The sequence below is a fragment of the Stenella coeruleoalba genome (genome assembly GCF_951394435.1).
Source record: "Stenella coeruleoalba genome assembly, chromosome: 2".
Taxonomy (NCBI): domain Eukaryota; kingdom Metazoa; phylum Chordata; class Mammalia; order Artiodactyla; family Delphinidae; genus Stenella; species Stenella coeruleoalba.
The window spans coordinates 64,646,974-64,660,539 of NC_137147.1; the positions used below are offsets into that span (position 1 = coordinate 64,646,974).

Sequence of the window (13,566 nt, forward strand, 5' to 3'; positions counted from 1 at the left end):
GTATTGTTTTCTGCCTATCTTTATACTGTAATAGAATTCCACACATTAATTCTAATATTTGGAATTATGTGGAATTGAAACACTCCCCCAAATATTCATATCTAAATAGCAATTAATGTGAATGTTACAAAGGTACAAGATATTTCAAAATGTATAAAATGATCATATGTTACAAGATCCTGCTACACCCTAGTTGCTTTTCCACAAAGTAACTAAAACATAATGTAAGTGAAAGTATGTGTAGAGATTGCGAGCTGGTGGCCCATAGACACTCATTTGGTTTTTGGCGTAGAAGTATTAAACTTAGGCACAATTGTCTGAGGTAAGAAGTTACGTTAGTGGTCAAAAAGGTCATTGCACGTAGTAAAATATCCTCCCTTTTGTTTTCTAACATGTTTAAATTCTGAATCTACACAACAATAATTAATTTTCATCCCACTCAATGCTCCCTCCTGGGCCTCGCTCAGTGTATAGTCCAGATAACAAAGGCCACCATGGAACTCTGTGAGCAGCCAAACAAGGTGAAACATGCTATATCCCCAAGTGCTTAGTACACAATACATGATTTTATGAACCTCTCACCTCTAGTGTACAAACACATCCCTGAAAATTAAAGTGTGAAATTACAACACCTTTGTCCTTAAAACAAGCACGATCTGCCAACAATGCTCTCTTCTGTGAACTTTTGGCACCGACAGGGCAGAATGCAATACCCTGTGCCTTCAGCTGCCAGAGACATGAAACTAGCTCCAAAAGGAAGAAGCAAGGTAAATTGTTTAGGCCCGTGACCTAACATTCTCCTTGGCATAAAAGAGTTTTTTCTTTAGCCTTCCAATAAATGTAGCCAGTTGGAAAGGAAATAAATTCATTATTCTATACACAGTGAGTAATTCAGATAAACAACTTCCAATGCTTAAAAAACTATTTTCCCATTTCTTTAATTTTCATGGGAAACTGTTTTCCCATTTCTTTAATTTTAAAGGAATTATCCTTCAATCCTCTCTGAAAAATCATCACTAATTCTTAAACACAGACTCAACCAGAAATAAAAAAGAAAAGTTATGCCCAAATATCTATCTCTATCTCTACTTTTCAATCAGGTGTGATGTCTGTTTTCTTCATAACTTATAATAAGTCTATAAAGATATGTAGGAATATTCAGTTGATACCTTTCTGAAGACAATTTGGAAATAAGAACAACTCGATGGCAAAAAGTTTTATTATGCTGTTAAAAAATATATTCCCAGACATAATATTCCTCCCTGACAGTACTGGGTCCTGAACAGAGCTGGAAGTGCTAGGGTGATTCAAGCGTCAATCAGTGCAACATATTTACTGGTGAAGCCACTATGGAAAACAGTATGGAATCCTCAAAAAACTAAAAACAGAGCTACCATATGACCCAGCAATTCCACTCCCGGGTATACATCTAAAGAAAATGACAACACTAACTCAAAAAGATACATGCACCCAAATGTTCATAGCAGCATCATTTACAATTGTCAAGATATGAAATCAACCTAAGTGTCCATCAGCAGATGAATGGATAAAAAGGAGGTGGTATATACATACACACAATGGAATATTACTCAGCCATGACAAAGAATGAAGTTTTGCCATTTGCATCAACATGGTTGGACCTGGAGGATATTATGCTTAGTGAAGTAAGTCGAACAGAGAAAGACAAATACTGTACATTATCACTTACATGTGGAATCTGAAAAACGAATCTAACAAATCAATTTAACAAAACAGAAACAGACTCACAGATGTAGAGAACAAACTAGTGGTTCCACCGGTAGGAAGAGGGAAGTGGCAAGGGGGGAGTTAGGGATAGGGAATTAAGAGGTACGAACTACTATGTATAAAATAAATAAGCTATAAGGACGTATTGTACAACATAAGGAATACAGCCAATATTTTATAACAAATTTAAATGGAATACAATCCATAAAAATATAGGGTCACTATGCTTTATACCTGACAGTAATGTAATATTGTAAACCAACTATACTTCAATCAAAAAAATCTTTTTTAAAATTTACTTTAAAAAAATTCCCAGAGATAATCCTCCATGACAGTACTGGGTCCTGAGAAGAGCTGGAAGTGCTAGGGTTATTCAAGAGACAATTAGTCCAACATATATGTGCTGAGTGTCTTCTATACAATGAAACTGTGGTAGGCACTAGGGGTTGCAATGCCATGTATGTAGGGAGTTTATAATCTGGTGGAGATAAAAGACAGTTACACAAATAAATGTTACAACACAGAATGGGGTAAGTGCCATAAGAGAGGCAGAAACCAAACATGCAAGATGAATATTTGTGTCTTCAAATGATAGGACTCCAATTCTCCTTAATAGTCCCTCTCTTCATTCAAGCATTCATTTATTTATTCAAAAAAAAAAAAAACACATTACCTGCAGAATGCTAAGAAAAATGGATACAGGGAGAAACAGAAGAGACAGAGGTCTAGCCCTTCTGAAATATTCCTTTTAATGGAAGAGATAGCATGAAATAATTATATGAGAAGAGAAATAATAAACATACCAATAATAATCATAACTGACATTTATTCAGTGCTTACTGTACATCAGTGAGCTAAATGCTTGACATGTATTATCTTGATAATCCTCACAGCAACATTATGATGCAGGAAGGCACTGAACTGAAGCTGATATGGTCCATGGCATCAGACTGCCCGGATTGGAATCCTGACACTATCACTTGTTAGTTATGTGATCTTGGGCAAGTGACTTAACCTCTCTGTGTCTCAGCTTTCTTATTTGTAAAATGGAACCAATACCATGTACTGCCAAATTTAAGATGCCATTGACAATAAGACACATCCAACTTGCAGAGATGTTGGGGAAAATGCATCTTCGACTCTACGAAATAAGGTAACAATGTAAAGTAACATCTATCACATATGGCTGTTGTGATGATTAAAGAAAAAATGTAGAGCATCTAGAAGGGTGCCTGGCATAAGTGTTCAGCAATTATTAGCTATTATCAGCTATTATTTTAAGTATACCCATTTTTTAAAAAGGGAAGCAAACTTGCAACAAAATTAAGTGATACAAGAAAAGCCCAGGCCTATGAGAATTGGTATCAAGAGATTAATCTAGAGTAGAGTTCAAAAAGCACTACTCAAGTACAGGGATATTCAAGTCACAAAGTAAATAAACAAGAGGAACTAACAATATAAAGGTGAGGAGAATTATGTTCCAGGAATAGGGGAGTATGTATGAAAGTCATAGGCAGGAAGAGCAAAGCATAGGCAAAGATGAGAAAGAAGCCAATACAGCTAGAGAACAGAGAGCAAGCTGGGGTAAAAGGGATGGGGGTTGGAGAAGCAGCCACAGCAAGACCCTGCAGGGCCTTCCCTACCCTGGTGAGGAAGTACTGTCTTTATCCTGACAGTAGTGAGAAGCCATAAAGGGTAATGGAGCTGCATTTGCACGCTTAAGACTAACTGGAGGAAGACCAGTTCAAAGGCTAATGTGGTAATGCAGGAATGAGAAGATGCTGACTTGGACTAGAGCAGGTGTTCGCAACCTTGGCATGATTGACATTCGGGGCTGGATAATTCTGTGTCTCTGAGGCTTTTCTTTTCATTACAGAATGTGTAACAGAATGCGTTTCTACCCACTGAGCATCAGTACCAATCGCTATATTGCGACAACCAAAAATGTCTCCAGTTACTGCTAAATGTCCACCTGGGGACAAAATCTCCCCTAGATGAGAACCACTGGACTAGAGTGATCTCAAGGGAATTTGAGAGAGGGAGCTAGATTCTGGAATCACTAAATAAAAGAAGTCAGCAGGGCTTGTTGATGAATTGAATATAGCATGAAGGAGAGACAAGTAGAAGAATACATTCCTATCCAGGGTTTCTGATTGTGTAACTCAATAGGTGGTGATGTCATGCGCTCAGAGAGGAAACACTGGAACTGGATCAGACTTGAGGGGCAAATCAAGAGTTCCGTTTCAGAGTTGCAGAATCTGAGCTATGACATTGGAGTGGTCCTGATGTTGCATATGCACTTTGATATTCAGATAGAATATCAGAAAGGAAATCTGGTGAGAGGGTAAAATACTTGCGAGTCACAAAGAGAGATGGCAATTGAAGGTATCCATGCAAAAAGTTTCACTTAAAAAACACTTACATTCTATTGCTTCATTGCTGGAGACCAGAACATCTCTACAATAAAATTATAAAAGCCCTTCAGTAGTGTAAGATAATGTCTTACAAAACTATTGCAGTAATTTAAGCCAAACAGGTCTCCAGATGCACAGGCACAAGAGTGTACTTACACTGGAGAGAGAGAGTTAAGCAAAATGTAACTTAAAAGTATGCATGGTTCACCTCAATCAAGGATGCTTTTATATAGACTTAATTTGCAAAGCAAAGTTAAAAATGAAGATCAAGAGTGACTTTTTTTCAGTCTCTACTTGTCTTTTTGCAGAAATCAGTGATCGCCTATCCCAGCATCTTGAATTATATTCTGATTGCAGCTACCTTGACTGAGGCCCAAGCATTCCTCATCAGAGCTCAGATTCACGTGATTTCTTCCCTAGTGGTGTATGATAACATAAGAAAGTTCAATTCTTAATCACTTCAGACCTCTAGAATTTTTAAGACAGAGTCCATGACCTTGGGGATTGCTTGCTGGAAGGAAAAACAACAACAAAAAAACCCTAGCTTAGTTCTATTATTTAGCTCCCAAATCTTAACCTTGACTCACAGTGTCCCTCACTGCCAAAGCAACCAAAAAGAACATCTGCTCTTCCTGAGCGGCTCTCTTCCAAAATTTTCCTTGGCCAGCATTATAACACAGTCCAACAAGACCGACCCTTGTATGAGAGGGGAGTGTGTGTACCTGTGACTTCTCAAAAAATTCTCCATTCAATCAAGAACACACTTGCTATCTTTGGGGCAATATTATTTTACACAAGAATCCTTACTGCTTTTCTTTTAAAATATCTAGGGATAATGCCAGATTAACTCCAACTGAACATAAATACAGGGGGAAAATGACACCCAACTGGATCCACTTTGAAAAGCATGATTCATTTTCTCATTATGGAGCTAAGTGTACCCTGCAGAAATCTGAACTACTTGGACTTTAAAATTACAGTTATTTTTCATTATCTGAACATTAACACGAGTTACACAAAATAGTACCTGAGTATCTATGTGAGACCTTCATTAAAGTCACAAACAACCTGAATCTCAGAAAGAAAAAAATCAGACAACAATACCAACATGGGATCAGAAGAGATGTGCTTATAAACTCTGAGGAGGGAAATGGTTCTTACCTTTATCTCTGATATTGTAGGATGAACTTTTGCTTCCAGTTCCTCTGCTGTACTAGAAGTATTCATGACAAGAATCCTGAAAAGGCTAACAGGATAATCTTGATTGGCTACAAGTTCTAAATACAACCCTTTTGTGGAGAAGAATAGACAGGGAAGATCTACCTAGAGAGTATTTCCTTTTCATTCATTCATTCATTCATTCATTCACTCAAATAGTTCTTGAAAACCAACTGAATGACAGTCACAGGCATTCAAGGATGACTGAGACATGATCAAAGATGTTACAACTCAGTAAAAGGCAATGAACAAGTCAGACTGTCTTTTGGTTTCAGATTGTCTGCGAGCCTTCACTATCTTCACATCACACAGGAACTTCAAAACATGAAACTAAGATCTTCACCTTCCCATGACAGCTTGACTCTCCCCAGTGGTGTCTGTTCTTGTTAAGTGGCACCGCCCACTGTCCACAACAAAACACTGAAGCATCCTGTATTTCTTCCCATAACTTCCTCGTATATCCAATCACTTACAAATTCTCTTAGCCCTAATAATTTCTATAATCTACTTGTATCCATGTGTGCTACCACCTACTCTAAGCTACCATCATTTTTCCTGAACTACTGCAATAACCTCCTTCCTAACTCCTTTCTTTGTGGACCACTTCCAATCTTTTCTCATCACTATAATCAGAGAAACCTTTCTACCCTGTTATCTGCTCAGGTCTCTCTTCTACTCAACTTTACATGGCTTCCCACTGCCATTAGCATAAGCTCCAAACTCATCAACATGTTTTAAAGGCTTTGAACAGCCCCTGTGTCTTCCCCGTTCCACAGCCCGAATTTACACTCCAGCCATTGGAAGACCGTCAGCTCCTCTCTCGCTCTACTCTCCAGGGCCTCTCCTGCCTGGAATCATTCCCTTTACCTCTTCCCCCTTTCCTAGATAAGACCTACTCATCCTTCCCAACTACCACCAGCAGTCGCTTCCTCTAAAAGTCTGAATCAAGCATCCTTCTAAAATGCTCTGTGGCACCCTATTCTTCCCAATTAGAGTACCAACCACACTAGGTTCAAACTGCTTGTTTAAACAACTAAAGTATAAGCTTCAAGAGGGCAGAAAAAGCAGTTCAGGATACTGTGAAGCTACAAAGAAGATAGTGGCCAGTTATATCTCAAATCAAGGATGGCATCATTGGATAGGGAGTCTTTCAGACAAGTCATTAAAAACGAGAGTTTTCAGGGATAATGGCAGTAACAAGTTGGGCGTGCTGGAACAAAAGGAGCATCACGAGGAAAATGAGAAATCATAAAGCAGTATGCAATGTACGGTGCACATACATATGGCTTGAAAATGTGACGAGTGGGAGACTGTGAAGCTGAAGAATTCAGCAAGGGTCAGACCACAGGACTGCTTAAAGCTGATCCAGGGAATTCAGCCATTGTATTTAGACAATGAGGAGTCATTAAAGGATCATAAGCAATGAAGAGACGTGAGTTTAGTGCACGTTAGGAATATGGCTCTGAATTCAATGAAGAGTACAATTACAGGATTACCAGGGATACGTAGGAGGGAAGAATAAGGACACTGTGCAGCTTTTGGCCAGGAGATCATGTGGGCCTGAACTTGGCATAAAGAAACATGATAGAGAAGATGGATGGAAAAGCATTTGATTTAAGTCCTGGGCTTAGATGAGCTGTAGGAGACAGCCTAGAGTGAGACAGCAAAAATCCAAGGATCAATTTCTTAAGTCCATCAAAAGACACAGGAGGGGCTTCCCTGGTGGTGCACTGGTTGAGAGTCCACCTGCCGATGCAGGGGACGCGGGTTCGTGCCCCGGTCCGGGAAGATCCCACATGCCGCGGAGCGGCTGGGCCCGTGAGCCATGGCTGCTGGGCCTGCGCGTCCGGAGCCTGTGCTCCGCAGCGGGAGAGGCCACAACGGTGAGAGGCCCGCGTACCACACACACAAAAAAAAGACACAGGAGTACTAGGGGGAAAAGGAGCCATAAAGGCAACTTGAAGGAAGCTAGTAGGATACCAAAACAGGCAGCACTGAAATCAAAGGAAGAGAGATTTTCTGGTAGAAGGCACTTGTCCACAAAGTCAAAAGAGGGGGAGTCAAAGAGACCACTGGGGCTTCCCTGGTGGCGCAACGGTTGAGAATCTGCCTGCCAATGCAGGGGACACGGGTTCGAGCCCTGGTCTGAGAAGATCCCAAATGCCGCGGAGCAACTAGGCCCGTGAGCCACAACTACTGAGCCTGCGCGTCTGGAGCTTGTGCTCCGCGACAGTGAGAGGCCCGCGCACCGCGATGAAGAGTGGCCCCCCGCTCGCTGCAACTAGAGAGAGCCCTCGCACAGAAACGAAGACCCAACACAGCCAAAAATAAAATAAAGAAAGAAAGAAGCTTTCATTAAAAAAAAAAAAAAAGAGAGACCACTGTATGTTGACAATTAAGTGGTCACTGCCAGAAGAATTCCCTCAGAGTAGAAGGATGGGAGATGGTGGGAACAAAGAGGCAGGTTCCCATGGAAAAGCAGAAATTTCCAGCATACATTGTAGTTTTGTGAAACTTGGCTGCGAAGGAAAGAAAAAATAGCTAGAAGGGGACATGGAGTGAAGAGAAGTTGTTTTAATGACAGGAAGATCTGAGCCTGCTTACATGTTGGCATGAGAGAGTAGAGAGAGTAATTATAAATGACCACTGGATGAAACCAGATCCCCATGTGGACAATTACAAACTGAGTGTAAAGGAAAAAGTTTGGAACTTAGAGTGGAAAAAAATATTTCACAATGATTACACTCCTAACATTGTCAAATTCAATGGTAATAAAAATTAAATAGCATTATAATAAAATTATACTGATAACAGGTGGTGATTATCATCTAGTAATACAACTATATGCCCACTCATTTTACTGCTACATTTGTTTTGCTACCATCTTTAAGCGTGTTTTCTAGGGAAATTAAAATGATGCCATTTATTTAAACTACCTATAAAATAAAATATGCTATGAGACATTGCTTAATCTGATGTAACTGAAGAAACAGCATGAAAAACAAAGGCAGCTGAGAGGTATCCCAGAGAAAAGTGTTGAAAATTTCAAACTACTCAATGTCTTTGCTACTATGAAAAGACAATCAGGAAAAATATAAAATGTATTTTTAAAAACTAAAACTACAACATTTTCAGTTAGTAAATTTGAAATCTAAATCCAGTATACACAATTGCCATCTTCCAAAAAGGGTCCATGTGATTTATTCATTCAATCGATTTTTCACTCATCAATCATTTACTGATTACCTATTGAATGCTCTGTATACATCCCTATACCTGTAGGAAGAGAGGGGCATTTCAAGAAGAAAGTTCTTATACTTAAATAATTTACTATATTATTGGGAGAAAAACCATACACACACATGGTAGCCAGAGTAGAACCACAGAGAAACAAAGACATAAGTGAAGAGCATTGTAAGGTTTGTCTGAATATATGTCAAAAAGCAAAGAAACAGTGGTTTCAGATGGAAAAGGATTTCAGGAAGATTGTTTGCTTGCCTTTTACATGGAGTAAAAACTGGCTGACAGAAAGTAAAAGGAGAATATTGGTAAGGAAAATATGTGTAACCCCAGACAAAAGACTTTTCATTTTTGTCATCTGAATCACTAATCACATTTTATAGTAGCCATTTAATTTTAATTTTTTCCTCACTGACGTTAAATAAAAATGTTAACAAGTTACCAATTAGGCAACATAAAAGCATTATTAAGCATCACCTTCCAAACTACTCAATGTTTAAAAGATAAAACTTGAAATTACATTAACAATTTTTTCAAGTTATACTGCAGAAATATGAAATCATGACAGAATTCTTCTGGAATCAAAAGACAGTAAATTATATTATGGGAGGGACTTTTTGTTCCATTATTTCACTATGCAAGATTTAGATATTCCCTTTCCCTATTTTATGCCTGTTTTTCATATTTGAACCTACACAATCTGATTATCTGACATCACTTTCTCCTTTTAGTGCCCAATCCTTATTATGGATGATTTCAATATTCATGTGAGTAACTATAAATACTTCCTTCCTCTGCCTCCCCCCCATGTTTTTGCTTCCATAAATATACACAAACCGTGTACTTTCACTGCACATCTACACATTCATACTAGTGACCTTGTAATCTTTGAGTACCGAGTTTCAGATTTATCTAATTTGGTTCCCCAGCTGTTCAATCTGAAATCACCACCGCCCAGTGCTATTTCCCTCATTCGGGAGAACATAAATGCCATGTGAGGTCAGCTCAAAGACTAAGGCTATAACATCAAAGAATCTTTTATTGAGGAGTATTCTCACAATATTAAAGTGGCGGAAAAATATGAGGTACATGCAAAAACGTTCCTATATTTCCTCATAGACCTGGTGACAAGCATATGAAACTTCCTAGCTTCAATTCTATAGCCATATCCTCACACATTTACCTCCAAGGTCTCAGCTCTACTGAATTCAATAAAACATTCCACTCACTCCTACCCTGTCCTTTACTTGAGGGTTAAAACATGGAAGGTTATTTGCTGCATTGAGAACACGTACACTCTTACAAACTGTAAGAATTAACTACAAAGATTAACTGCATCGTTAATGCAAATAATGCAAATACCAGGTAAAACAGTGCTTTCCCTTTTCCCAACAGAATTGACACCTGTCAGTCATACTCTGATTCATCTCAGCCATGTCTGAGAGGAATGTATTTTTAAAACAAGTTCTCTCTTTTTTTTTTTTTTTTTTTTTTTGCGGTACGCGGGCCTCTCACTGTTGTGGCCTCTCCCGTTGCGGAGCACAGGCTCCAGACGCGCAGGCTCAGCGGCCAGGGCTCACGGGCCCAAACGTTCCGCGGCACGTGGGATCTTCCCGGACCGGGGCACGAACCCGCGTCCCCTGCATTGGCAGGCGGACTCTCAACCACTGTGCCACCAGGGAAGCCCCTCATAAGATTTTTTAAGACACCAAAACCATCAAGAATTTTCTCTCTCTCACCCTAATCACTCCAACCTTATATCAGAAAATGTTCTTCACAAATATCAAATTCACCAGTTGGCCTCTGTTCTACTTACGTGTTTTAATTTCTATGACCATTTCTCAAAATCCCTGCTTTGATTTTTCTTTTAGCTACCCTCTTCATTCCAGCCATAAATTTCCATCAAATACTCGGCCACTTTCTTCTCTTCTCTATTACTTTTTTTCCTTTATTTTAATCTGCCTTCCAGTATTTTTGCATACTTAATGTTGACTGTTAAGGTAACCAGGAAATGACATGGAATCAAATATAAGAAAACATACATTTTACCAATTTTTCTCTTTCTCTCTCCCCACCTTTGTCAGAAGCACTGTGTGCCACACTGCACTGCACGCTGGGGCATCACTGTGGAAACTACTGTCCATGTCTTTGCTTCAGGCACTCACCTTCCTGTGGAGTTGACACTCATCTCGCTCTTCTCTGACATCTGGAGCAATATTAAACATTGGCCCTTCCTTAATCCTCAAGGTGTCCCCTTAGCATCTTACTGCTTTTTTCTCCTTTTTCTCTAGTTCCCTCTGAGTGATTCATGGTGATTTATTCTAGGTTATCAGCAGCTGGCCACAAACCAAATCCAGCAGGTTCTGGAGACCAGAATGGAAACCCAAGGGCTCAGACTGCAAGTGGCTATATGAGAGCTGCAGTGTCAGTGTCTCCTGCAGAGCCATAATTCCACTACTGTAAAAGCTAAGAGTTACTGTGCATTGGGAAAATGGAGGCTTCATGCACCTAGTATCTAATACAGCTAAATTTCATAAACATACAGGAGAAATTTATTTATTGAAATGCTTAATTTATTGAAGACAAATGCCCTCATGTCTCCCAACTACACAGAATAAATTTCAAAGGAGTCTTCATTTTCCTCCTTTCCAGAGATGTCACTACTAGTCAGACAGCGCCATCATCGCTGGAGAATGTAGAAGCAGAGTCAGAAGCTCTAATATAGACCCACCGATTTATTGAAGTGTTACTATACTTCCATACCAGTTTTTAACTAATCTCATCCCTGTACCCACCTAGTGCAACAACTTAAAAGGCCCTAGGACACTGCTCCGGTGGCCTACGTTCTGATGAGTCCAGTGTCCAGGACAATCTGTTGTTAAACCTTTTGAATATCACTCCTGGATGGAAATAATCCATTTTGCAATTAGAAAACAATAAATTTTTGAAATTCCTGCCTATTTTTCCCCTCCTACATCTCATCTATTTTCTTCCCAGTATGTCTTTTTACTTTGATGTTGCCTCTGTAAAGTACAGTCTTTCTAGTAAGTTTCCTTAATTAACTTAAACTGTTTTCCACCAACCAACACAAATTCAGTCCCCAACTGGTCCCACTAACACACCCTTTTAAAGCTCAAATTTGACTCTCCATATTTATTACTCGATATTTTGATTACACACTTGCCTACTTTGTTTCCTTTTAGGAACAAAAATGTCATCCAAAACCTGCATAAGATCAGTGTAGAAGTGACATGGGTAAAGAGAAGGAAAAAAGTATAGGATTTGACACAAGTCTTTCACCTTAGACACCAACTTATTTTAAAATGAAAATCGCTTTGCTCCATATCTTTTAGACACTTGACCCTGTATCACACATAAAGACTACCGCCTCAGCACACAGAAAACTCAGCCCTTCCAAGCTGCCAGTGCCTAGCACGGTGGGGTGCCTTCACGAGAATGGTGCAATAAGAAGATGCTTCTCCAGGTTGATCAACTTTGCCAAGTTTTAGTAATCATAATTTGACTATTATAGTAAAAAAGGAAGCCTATCCAATGCCCGATTCTTAAAGTTGTAAATATCCCTGCCCGAGAGACAGGTATCTTCCCATCTGGGAAGGGCCTGCTCTGCAACCAGCAGTGTTATTTCAGGATCAGTGAGGGAGAAGCTCAACTAGTCACGGCAGTGAAATAGAGCCTGATGATCAGTGATGCGACAGACATCACAGTCCAACAACCCCCATACCCTACTCTTGAATAACTGGTCAGTGACACGGAAACACTAAAGTATGTATGATTTTTCACGGACAACGTAACGTATTCAGGTATATAGATGAAGCACCTTTACTACCCTCCTAAGATTTACCAATTGGAAAGGGTAACAAAGTTTGTTATAGAATAGGAACTTTCCTGACAGCTAAGAATAGCAACTGTTAGAGTTGCCTTGGACTGTACTGAAACAGTTTCTTGAATCATGTGCAAGTAACACAGAACATTTATTCACTTATCACCTCTTTTCAGTACTGAGCATTTCCTAAGCGCCAGCCATTCCAGAAGGTGCACAGGTTACACTGTTAAACAAAATTCATTCTCTGCCCTCAAGGAACTTATGGTCTTAAAGGGATGGCTAGTAAACAGAAAATTGCAAATCAGGGTGACAGTGCCACAAACAGGTAAGAATAGGGTGCTATGGAAGGACTTAGGAGTGAGTAGCTAATAGAAGTTTAGAAAACCTAGGACAACTTCTTAACGGAGACATGATCAAAAAAATTTTAAATGCATTATCCAGGTAAAGGGGTTGGGGTGGTGGTGGTGGAGGTGAATTCATGATATATTTCATAATAATATTTTAAAACATTAAAAACTAAGATATATTCAGTGAAAAATAGTGTCAACCTCACCGTTCAAGGTAGGGGTATGCCGCTATTTCTGACGCTGAGAAAAAAATAGAATGCCATTTTAAAAATCACATTCAAATATACCCCAGAGCTAACATCTTCCTGGGATTCGTGTGCAATTATTTATTTGTTGCTTGGCAGCGTATCTTATCACTAGCCAACACACCTGTTATGCCACAACATTTACATAGAAAAATCGCATTGTTTTACTGAGAAATCTTGCTGTCCTCTAAAATGCCTCAGATGTTTAGAAATGATAAAGACTGACTCGTGCATTTAGATTTATAAAGAGTTTATTCATGCCATTCTCGGATTTCCTGTAATATTTTTGCCATCAATTCATCCACTCATCTACAGCTTTTGAATACAGCACGATAATTACTCTAGTCCTGTGAATTTCTGTTGTATGGTGTTATTCTTATGTTTGAAGAGTTCTGAACTAGGAAAAATGAAGACATGAAAATAGACCCATCATATGGTATTCTTTGGTTATAGGCACTACTGTTCTTTCTTTGCAGTGTTTAAATAGATTCATGTCTCAGATCAGACATTAT

At 39.2% G+C, this 13,566-nt stretch overlaps 1 protein-coding gene across 17 annotated transcripts in view; it reads right to left on the reverse strand.

Moving 5' to 3' along the window:
- The window catches only part of NPAS3 (neuronal PAS domain protein 3), an 863,203-nt gene that overhangs the window by 620,806 nt on the left and 228,831 nt on the right, over window positions 1-13,566 (reverse strand). The window lies entirely within an intron of this gene.